Below are 11195 nucleotides of genomic sequence, written 5' to 3' on the forward strand. Positions count from 1 at the left end.
GTAATGGTCTTCCTCGTCCTATTCGGCTTGCTCCTACTTTCTGCTCATTTAAAAGAGCACTCAAAACCTATTTTTTCAAACTCGCCTACCCATCTTCTTCTGTCTTTTAAAACCATCACTACTTCCCACCACTACATATCTCCCATCCTATTGTGTGTAAATTCCCCTACCTACTAGACTGCAAGCTCTTCGGGGCAGGCTCCTCTCCTCCTGTATCACTGTCTGTATTCATCTGTCATTTGCAACCCCTATTTAATGTACAGCCCTGCGTAATATGTTGGCGCTATAAAAATCCTGTTTAATAATAATATTCCCTAATCAGTGAGTACCTCAACATCCCTTCAGACACTCTTACTAATTCTGCAAAACTTACTACATTACTATAGAAGTATGTCAAGTCAATAAACACTATATGATCTAATTATTTCCACCAGGTAACTACTCTAACATCTTACCAATGCCAGAGTACCTGAATCGTCACCTGACAAAGTTGTTTCTGCACCTTATCCACTTTCAAAATACAAATAAGTTATACAATGACACTCATGTATTTTGGAACCAGTGTTAAAATATTTTATTTTTAAAAAGTGAACCTTTTGAGACATTTTCTTTATACCATGAAAGTGTTTTTAATTTTTTAATCTTCCAAAAAAGGAGTTTTTGATGCGCTGATGTGCGTTTAAATGTGATCGTATGCTTTTATACCTTGATAAGAAAACAAAGTATGTCATAGATAAATCATTGAGACTTTGGCACGAACAATGATTATCTGGAAGTTGTTCCTTAATGCCTATTTTGATATGCAACTATGTTGAGTTTTTATATGATTTTGGTCTCGTTTAGTCTCCAAAAAAACATCCCCTGAAGAAGCCAATAGGCAAGACAAAAAATCACACAAGGACTCATTACAATATTGCATTTTGTTGTACAATGTATTGTTTTTGAATATATTATTCTTTGTATAGAACAGGTGGACTTTGTCTAGTCAGGAGTCCACTTTTTCACCATTTAATAAAACACCCCGTTTTGAATGTTGCCTTTAAAAAACCACTCTTTTATTTCTTTTCTTTATCTGCATTGAGTACACACTCAAGGTTTGGCAACCTTAAGGTTACCTTATCTCCATGTGTAAAACAACCCATCAGTCTCCTACTTGGTAAAATTTTACTGTGTGCACAATATTGCAGTGAAGAAAGAACCCATCTCAAGGAAATGCAGTTTTTCCTGTGTTTGTGAATTACACATTACCTAATATCACTAGGCTTCCCTCCAGAGACATGGAATACATGTGAAAAGTAAAATCAGTTATTTTAGGTATATGGTCTCCTGTAAAAACGCTCTCTTAAGGTCCCTCAACACCATGGATGGATTTTGAAGGGTACAGAGGCCCTTTACATTAGGAGACAGAAAAACATGTTCTGACTGGAGGTTATCGCTTATACCGGAGTCGAGTATTGTGAATCTGGGGCAATGGATATAGAAATCCCAAACAAGGGGAAGGGGATAAAAAGGAATCCCCAAGGGAAATTTGGAAGTATCAGATAGCTCCGACTGCGACTTCAAAGTTGGGGAAGTGGTAAAAACACTAACTGAAGTTTACAAAAAGATAAAACTCGAAAAATACAGAAAATAAAGAACTTATGAGGTGGATGGGACAAGGGAAGCATACAAACTTTTAAGGCTTCAGAAGAAAACTAAAAACCTACATACCTAAACAATATACCTAGCCTTGAAGTACTACAGTACTAAAAGATATTTTTATAGTTAATGTAGTTGCCCTTCCTATGTCCATAAGGTCAAATATAACTACTCCATTAAAGCAGAGACTAAAAGCTAGGGATATAAACAAATCTCCAAATCACCAATCCAGCAAATCTCTGGAAGGGTTATAGTTATAGGTATATTTAAAAAAAAAACACACACACACATGACACCTCTTTACTTTCCTGATTCCCTAATATCCCATTCCAAGCAACTTGAAGGCAACAAAAAAATTGCCAGCTGTAGGCAAGACCATGCTTTTTCAGTACATCAAGCAGTGTCTTTAGTTCAAAAAAAGAAAGGATCCCCTGAAGCTTCTTCTACATATACATCATTAAAGCATGGTCAGCAAATGAATTCTCAAAATGAATACAACCAATTGAATCCAGATTGTCATTTATCTGTCCTTCGTGCTCCAAGAACTTTATTAGACCAAAGCTCACTATCACAACCTGACAGTAGCTGATACATTAGATAATTCGGATTTAAAGGTTGTTAACCTATTATCTTCTCTTACAACAACTGAAGAAGTTCTTGCCTTGGGTCTTTCCTTTAGTCCTGAACAAAATATTTCTAAATTTAATACTATAAAAGATCTTCGCCTTTTCGTCCGCAAATTAATTATTAACATAGAATCAAGGAAAGTAATTTAGATAGGATTGTTAAGAAGACCCCCAATTTCACTAAAGCTACGTACACACTTCCAATTATTATCGTTGGAAAACGAACGACGAACGATCCTGCACGATATCTACGAACGATCGTATAGCACAAAAAAAAGGACATGCCAGCAATTTTACCAGACCTGGTACCAGACGACTAAGACAGATCAAGCTTTCCAAATGACTTCTAAATTCCTAATTACATTTTAGGATGAGAGGTGAAACTTCATCAGCATCTCTTTATCCACATAGGTATCCAGAACAGTTCTCTCTAAATATTTGAGGAGAAATAATGACCACCCTCTTCCTCTTTCTGCAGCACTGAATAGCATGAAATAAATGCTTTGTACTTCTAGTGCCCATAGGTTTGTCAGTATTTTTACTACTAATCATTGTAGTATTGCATCTTGTTTTTACCTGGCATAGATCTGTGTTTGTGTATGGTTGCCTAGTACATAGCAAATTGTAGGTGGGGACATCCATGTATCTGGGGTGTAGCAAGAGATTGCATTAAAGATCCCAGGTCACAGTATATTCTGGGGATTCTTAGAAGAATGGGGAAATACAAGAAATTTAACAGAAATGAAAATTATAATTTGCTATTTAGTCACATGTACTTTAAATCTACATTTTTTTTTTACAGTAGATGAGAAATGACCCGTATTTATTCTGGGTGACCTTTGATGTTAAACTAAATATCTGGACAATGCACTGCATATTTTTGGTAACAATTAGTACAATGATCCTTGAAAGCTTGCTTTTGTGTGTGCTGATAATGACAGCAGTGCTCATTAGGTATGCTGGAGCAGCATGAATGTAAGAGGCAGCATATGGCAGTATAAGGGTGGCAGTGTAAGCAGGCAACTCCCTCCCCTCATATCCACATCACTCCCTGCCCCCTCTCAGGCTACATCCCTGCATCCCAAGGCCTCCAAGATGCTGGATATTTTCATCCTGATGTTTTTTGCCATTATTGGCCTTGTTCTGCTGTCGTACATCATCTATATATTGTGAGTAATGTCAGGCCAAGGGAACCTTTGCTTACAGGTATGTCATTCTCTTACAACATCTACTCTGTTATGTCTGTAGAGAATTGCAGGCTTCAGCCTTTGCTGTAGGTAGAAATATATATATATAATATGTATGTGTGTGTAAATATAAATATATATATATATATATATATATATATATGAATTGCATCATTCCATCTATGAAATACCCCCTTGCTAATGTAAATGACAATAATGTATCTGCATTCACAGTTTATTATGTGTATGGATTAGTAATCTGATTGTTTACCTTTTCAAATCCTTTGGGGCTAAATCACACTTTTATGTTTTGGTACATTATGATAATTATGGTGTTACAGGAATACTACCTCATTGCCATTTAGTTTGAATGCACTAAAACAAGGCAATCCTAACATACATTCATTGCATTTCACTACATCTGGCAAGGTTCCACTGTGCTCTGGCAGAAAAAAAATGTACATGTCTTTTTTTTTCTATTTTGGTGAGTTGACAGACCATTTTAATTCTCTGATAATGCACTATAGCAGAACAAGTGAAAAGGTGCCCTAAAACTAATGATTTGTTCACATAAATAGATTTATAACTATTCATCAAATATGTTTTGACATGTTCTACAACTACCAGGTATTTGTTATGGAGAAATTGTGCTAGCATTTGATCTATGATTCATCATTATATTTACATCACTCCCCTATACATTTTTGTGGTATGCTTTTCTCTGTAAACAAATTGTCGGTTAATATAAAATATTAATAGATTACCTGCAAAGTCAACCAAGTAGCAGGTGAGACAAGTTTATTTGATCATGGTGATAAGTCAGGTTAAAGATCAGATTTCCAATAATATATCCCAAAAATATTTTGTGTTCACACACATGTGTGTGTTCAACAAGAAGATGATTTTAACTACTTTAACCAAAGTCTGCAGGGGTTCTGAGGTTAGGTCTAAGGACAGCAGGATCACATAGAAAGCAACATGGTACAGAAAAGGGAGGTAATCCAGTGTTCAGTACTAGCAATGTGAAGTAAAGCCAATCAGCAGGGTCACAGGTCAGAAAAAGTTGTATGAAGGTAGAAAGATACAGCCAGTGACAATCATAGGAATCTCAGAATCTCAGTGGCAGTGCAATACCACTGTATTGTGGGGATAGGGAAAGCTCCTATCTCTTCTATATTATAGATATTATGGATACAGTATGGATAACTCAGTAGGATCTGCAAAGGCTGTGTTTCGCATCAATAGGACATCAGATTTCCATGTATATCTGTTCCATCTTGGGCAAAAGGTTTCAAATACAGGAGCTTTCCTACCTTAGAAGAGATAGGAGGTAGAAAAATATTAGTCTATTACCCAGAAATACCTGCTTTGTCCTACCCCCAGACACAGCAGGTAGATGTGTTTGGCTTCTGTAACCTAATCGGAGAAATGGGTGCTACAGGCAGACACAGGGCTGTTGTCACTGGATGGATTTTCCGTTTTCATTCTGTCTACTCTGCTGCTATCAGTCCCTAAAAGTATTATGTGAAGCCAAAAGGGTACATTCTTTAATATGAAAAAATGCTGAGGCATTAGACAATTAGCTTCTAGAGACTTCAGTTTAACTGGCAGTTGAAATTGCATTTCAGCTGCACGGTGACTCAGGGGTTAGCACTCTGGCCTTTGCAGCGCTAGGTCCCAGGTTCAATCCCCAGCCAGGACATTATCTGCATGGAGTTTGCAGGTTCTCCCCGTGTCTGCGTGGGTTTCCTCCCACATCCCAAAAACATGCAGTTAGATGTCAAATTGTTGTCATACTTCCCTGTCATGTTCCTTTCCTGGCCAACCCGTCTCACAGCACATTTCCCTCGCTTGTCCTGATTTGTTAATAAATACCTGCAGATGAGAGGGAGGTTATTTTTATAGCTTAAAAAGGGTGGTCCTGTGGGGGTTGAGGGGCAGGAAAGGAAAATTACAGGTAAGTATGGTAACAATTTTCCATAAAATATATAAATATATTTATGTGTGTGTGTGTGTGTGTGTGTGTATGTGTGTGTGTATATATATATATACACACACACACACACCAGAGAACAGCTCACTAGATGACATGTAATGGTATATGATAAAGCACAAAACACAAGCATTGAAATATACTGTAGTTTGCATGGATTGGACTGTTATATACTGAAAAGTCTAAATAGGCCACAATGCCTTTAAATATGTATTCCGCCTAACACACGGTACCAAGAATTCTTGCCTGAATCCCGGGGTGTTTATAGTCTGACTTGTAAGACATCTTGGATTTCTAGTATTGATTCAGCTTTACATCTGATGGAGCAGGAGCGCCAGCAGCTAAGGTGTGGCTGGGGAAAGCTGAGGGAACTGAGCTGATAAGTAATGGTAAAGCCTTTGTTGATGAATGGTTGCTCTTGTCTCAGGCAAACATCAGACATATGTACATGGACACAGTGGTCCCCCATAGTTTACCATTCTGCCACAGCTACTATTTTCCTTTCCCCCTCTCCATTGAACAGGATGGCGCTGTGTGTACAGCACATTTTCCTTCATTCATATTATTGAAAACTCCCATAAAAAATAATTTCCAATGGCATTCAAGGTTTCTCAATCTTCTTAACATGGGAGAACCCCTTGAAATACCTTTCAGGTCTTCGGGGAACCCCTGCTATAATTACTATATCCATAACTCACAGTATATTAATGTATTTGTCAATAGGAAGAATGCCTCTTACATTTCTTTCAAGTGAGAATGCTGCCACCACTGAGATATAAATTGCTCAAGGAACCCCTAGCAATGTTTGGAGGAAATCTAGTTGAGAAACACTAATCTAATGTCTATCTGGCATCTGTACTCGGATTACAAACCAGTATCTCTGGATCTTCTGTCTTCATGCAGGAAAGCACCTCACAGACCATGAGGATGCTCTGGCAATGATCTGCAATAGAGGAGTTTGCAGAACAAATGCTTTTCCTAGTGGCCATGGTGCCCTAGGTCAGTGGTCACCAACTTTACTGATTATGCCACGGCCTGGTATATGTACAACTTACACTACTCTCAGCAGCCCCCCCTCCTGTCAGCGCACTAGCTGAGAATAGCACAGTAGTGTAAAAGAGCTGGTTGGAATGGCAGAGAAATGTAAGCCTTACAGACATTGCTCTCCCATTCTCAGCAACTTCTTTGTAAGCAGTGCGAGGAGAGCTGCCGGGCTCCCGCTGGTTGCGCTCCCGCTGTCATACGGTTACTAGCTTTGGAGCAGTGTAAGGAGGGCTGCCAGCAGCGGGAGCTTCTGCTTCGGCCTGGGGGTTGGGACCACTGCCTTTGGCCATATCTTCAGTTACAATATAAAAATATTCAACCCTGATGCCAAGGCATTTGTGGGTCATGTACAGGTATGTTGACCTTCAGGACTCAAGGAATGGATTTAGGAATTGAGGTTTAAATCTGCAGCGAGTCACCTGTGCCAGATTTTTTCCACGCATGCCACACATGCTGTGCCAGATGCAGCAAGAGAATATTTTGGAGGGGTTTGACATTGGGGGAAGGACAATGGGGGGAATCTCTGTGACGTAGACTCATGTGTTCAGTTATACAGATTATGCCTAATTGGCTGGGGTTTTTACCCCAGCTGACACACTGCAGGATAGAGTGCAATGGTGCTATTGTAGCAAAAAAACTGTAGGGCAGTGCTGCCAGATAAATTTTGGACCACAGCATCTCCCTACACTCCTCCGCAAGCCGTTCCTGGACAAGTTTTTATCTTACCAATATCTCTTCATCAAAACTTTACTCTACCATTGCCAACTTCACAGTAAGCTGCGGGATTTGCAGGATAGGAGGAGAAAAAAGAGGGTGCATTAAGGTTCAGAAACCTGGCGGCTGTCTGCTTGGGAGCAGGATTTTTTGTCAGTCTGTTCACTATGTCCTGCACTGGCTTTGGCATGGCCAATCTGGGGTAAAAAGGCAGAGATGACTTTCTTGCCCTACTATCTCCATGTACACAGCCTTCAACTGCTGCCTAAAACTTCTTTACTTTTTATATTTGTATAATATATATTCAGCCTGCAGCAAATTCTCACCACCAGAGGCTCTGAAAAAGACCAGGCTTATACTTACACCCTTAGCCAGTTGAACAAGTTACCTCTCTGGCATGTCTCAGATCGTTTCGGTTCTACCAACCCTGACTAATTTAACACATGGCATTCCAATACTTCAACCTACAATAGGTTTTTGTCCTATGCTAATCAGCACTGTGACCCACTTAAATGTTTATACATTTATCCACTTACAAATTTTACTTGTGGCTAAAGGACAACAAGCCTGGAACTTGGGGGGCTGGAGAGGGAAAAGAGGGGTGGAGAGTGTGTACTCTATTCTTTCTGTCAATATTATGCTCTATTGCCTTCCTAGTGGGCATTCTGGTAAAGGACACGGCCTCTTTCCCACAACCTGTGACCCCATGACTGTAAAGACTTGTTCAGGGGTTAGTTAAAAGCTGTTACCCCTCTCAATTAATTGTTCCACAAATATTCAAGGTTTGCTAGATCAGCAAGCCTCACTGATGAAAGTGTATCCTCTCCAGTCTTGGAGAAGTTTAACTAATCAGGCCCATTGAATCAGAGGTATTCCAATAAAAGTATGTTTCCTTAGTGGGAGGGGTGTAAATGTCTTCTAAATTTCATAAATTCTATAAACTGTAAGAAGAGGGGGAAGTAGCACACAATAGGAGGGGGAATATGGATTGGTGGGTAAGTAGTGAGTGTGTTTCAAGAGACAGAAAGCAAGTTTAAAAAGATGGAGCAATAAGTAGGAGCAAGTTGAATTGGATGGGTAAGACCATTCTAGAAAGTTGGGGCAGCTCTAAAAAAAAAGGTCTTGGAGCTGAGGTGATGAGTTTATGAGAGAGGAAGTCATTAGTAGGTCATTTGTCAATGCAGAAATGTTTTCCTTGAATCATGTAAAGTAGAAGTAGGCCAATCTTTTGTATAGTATGTAGTACAGGACTGCAGTAATAGTTGTTGAGTTTATTTCAGGGCTCTGGAATGGAAAAGGTACTTGGTCGGCCTTTTAAATCCACCCAGGTACACCCCTGAGTTTGACTAAAGACAGATTGGAGGCCTGCTTTAAGTAGCACAGGTGTGCTGCTAGGCTATGAGTAGCAGCAGCAGATAGGCTGATGTACATTACATAATCTGGACCACTGTGTTCTTTATTATGCTACGTAAATAAGACCACAATGTTTAGTACATTTTTTACTATGCCTATTAGGGAGAGATGGCAAACACAAGGCTTAAATGAGAAATTAGTATAATTTCAGCACAGATGATTATACCATTAAAATCTACCTACAAAAGTTCCTTTTCATAGGACTTAGGAATCCTAGAGATAAATATAAAATTGGCACTACATAAAAATTAGTAAAAATACTAACCATTTGACCAAAACTACGGTTTGGTCAAATGTAATAAATACTAAAACCCAAAAAGGTAACCAAGGTATTCAGCAACAAAAATGATGAAATAATATAGTCAGAGTATGATAGGGTACAGGCAACATCTAAGAGTTAACCGTGGCAGAACTGTAAGAAAAATGGAATGGGTTACCTCCAGAAACGCATTGTTCTTTGCATATGAAGTTGAGTTGCTTAGTCTGCTCTAATTTGATGCACTTTATCTGACATTTTTTTTTAGGTAAAAGGTAGAGTCAACATGAACAAGCCAACATTGTGAAGCACCATGCTCTTTAACCTACCATGGAATAGAGGGGACTCTTTACAAGAAAAGGACAATTATGGGATACCAAAAAGAAGAAGCTACCAAGAAGTGATTCATGGAGAGACATCAAACCACAAAGAAAGAAAACACTATGTCACTGATGTCATAGTTAAAATGTCTATTTTTTTTCTAAAATCTTGTGGGTCAATGAAAACAAAATAAAAAGGACTACAAAATAAATGGTATATTGTATTTCTCTTTCGATTTTGCACCTTGAGCTATATTCATTTTCATTAAGAAATTGTTAATAAAATGCAAATTTACTTTTTACATTTAAAAATTAAGATGGGACATCATCTATTTTATCAACAAATATAACCTACAAAAATATACTTTGGAAACAAAACTCTTCAACTTTCAATTTTCATTTTTTTAAAAATAGCATACAGAACTAAGTAGATCAAACCAAAAATAAATTCTTATTTACTTAAAGACAATTGTGTCAACATAATATAAAATATTCATAACTAAAATATTAATAGAGAATTTTGCACTTACTCTCCATCATTGGTTTCAGTCATTTCCCTATAAAAACAATAAATAATATATGCACAATGCATATGAAAGACATTTTAATAATACCAACTCCAAAGCTTTAATTTTACAACTCCTACTTGTACGCAGTTGTACTAGTAAACAGCTGTTGGTTGTCAGTCATTGTAAACTCTGTTACCTAAACTACTTCTACAATATATGGTAATTAATGCAATACTTAAACAAGTAGCATAGTTTGTAGACCTCTTTATCAATTCAAATATTTTACCCAAAGTTTTAACTTATCATCTCAGAACCAGTATTTAAAACTTTTATTAGGAATAATAGATATTATTGATGCATAATTTTATTTCTTTATTAGTTTATTTTATCTTATTCTACAAAAGAAATTTTTGTAAAAAATTTGATTTCTTCATAAAAGATTTTTTGATATCCATCTAAGCACATCTAATAAACATCAAATATTAAAGTTAACTTAATAATTCAACAAAAACCTTTTATCTTATAACATCATCCTAAATAAAGCTTAATTTATTGGTACCATAAGTGCTAATTTACATTTAATTTAAATTTAAAGTTGTACCTCAATCCCTTTTATATGTGTCTTAAACAACCATGTGTCTTGTCCATCAACAAAAGACCCTTGTAAGATTTTCCAGTCACACACAAAGGGTATTTCTTTAAATGTACATTTTTGTTAATTAGTATGGTACACTTAATAAAATTCCTCTAGGTGTAACCATATCAAATGCCACATCCCCTATTGGTAAAAACCAAAAAGTTTTTATGTTTTTTTTTGGGACTTTTTGTTTGCCATGGATAATGAAAGATGAAATATATTTTTAAAAATATCAATAACATAATGTTAAAACAACACATTAAAATGTTTTTAGTTGTTGCATGATACATGGTATAAATAGTACAGATACAGTTTTCTAGCATAAGAGAACACTGCCTTGTATAACAGACATTTTTAATCACAAATAGTGGAATAGGTTCTCTACGCTGATAAGTGCAAAATAGTAACCAACTTTTGACGCATTTCGCAGATCTAGTCTGCTTCTTCCGGATTGTTGAAAGAAAATGCTACAAGCAACAACATGATCATCAATTACAATTAATATAATCAATTTTTTAATAAAATGAAAAGGGCAAACAAATTTAAAAAAAATCATTTTTATTATATACACTCATCATTTAATGTGCTTATTGCCATAGTTATTATTGGTTTTAGTAGTTATTAATAAACATATATAAAATTATCATGCATTTTGAAGCACAGATGATATAAGTTCTTTCATTTAATCACAACCACATGCTTTTAAAACATGCAACCTATATTCCATGAAATTACACCTTATCATGGAAAAAAAAAGTCATAAAGAACATTAGCGTCACATTTATTGAAAAATTCAAAAACATCATTACAATAAAAAAAAAAAAATGAATGATCCTCCACATATCCCAAATGGAGAAG

The 11195-nt window shown here is 36.7% G+C and overlaps 1 long non-coding RNA gene across 1 annotated transcript; it reads left to right on the forward strand.

Annotated features, from left to right (window-relative positions):
- The first annotated feature begins 3225 nt into the window (after window positions 1–3225).
- On the forward strand, window positions 3226–9403 carry LOC140332496 (uncharacterized). The gene is made up of 2 exons (XR_011921143.1): window positions 3226–3470; window positions 9140–9403. It is a non-coding gene; the product is annotated as an uncharacterized lncRNA (long non-coding RNA).
- The last annotated feature ends 1792 nt before the right edge of the window (window positions 9404–11195 follow it).

This window comes from Pyxicephalus adspersus, chromosome 6 (genome assembly GCF_032062135.1).
Source record: "Pyxicephalus adspersus chromosome 6, UCB_Pads_2.0, whole genome shotgun sequence".
Taxonomy (NCBI): Eukaryota; Metazoa; Chordata; class Amphibia; order Anura; family Pyxicephalidae; genus Pyxicephalus; species Pyxicephalus adspersus.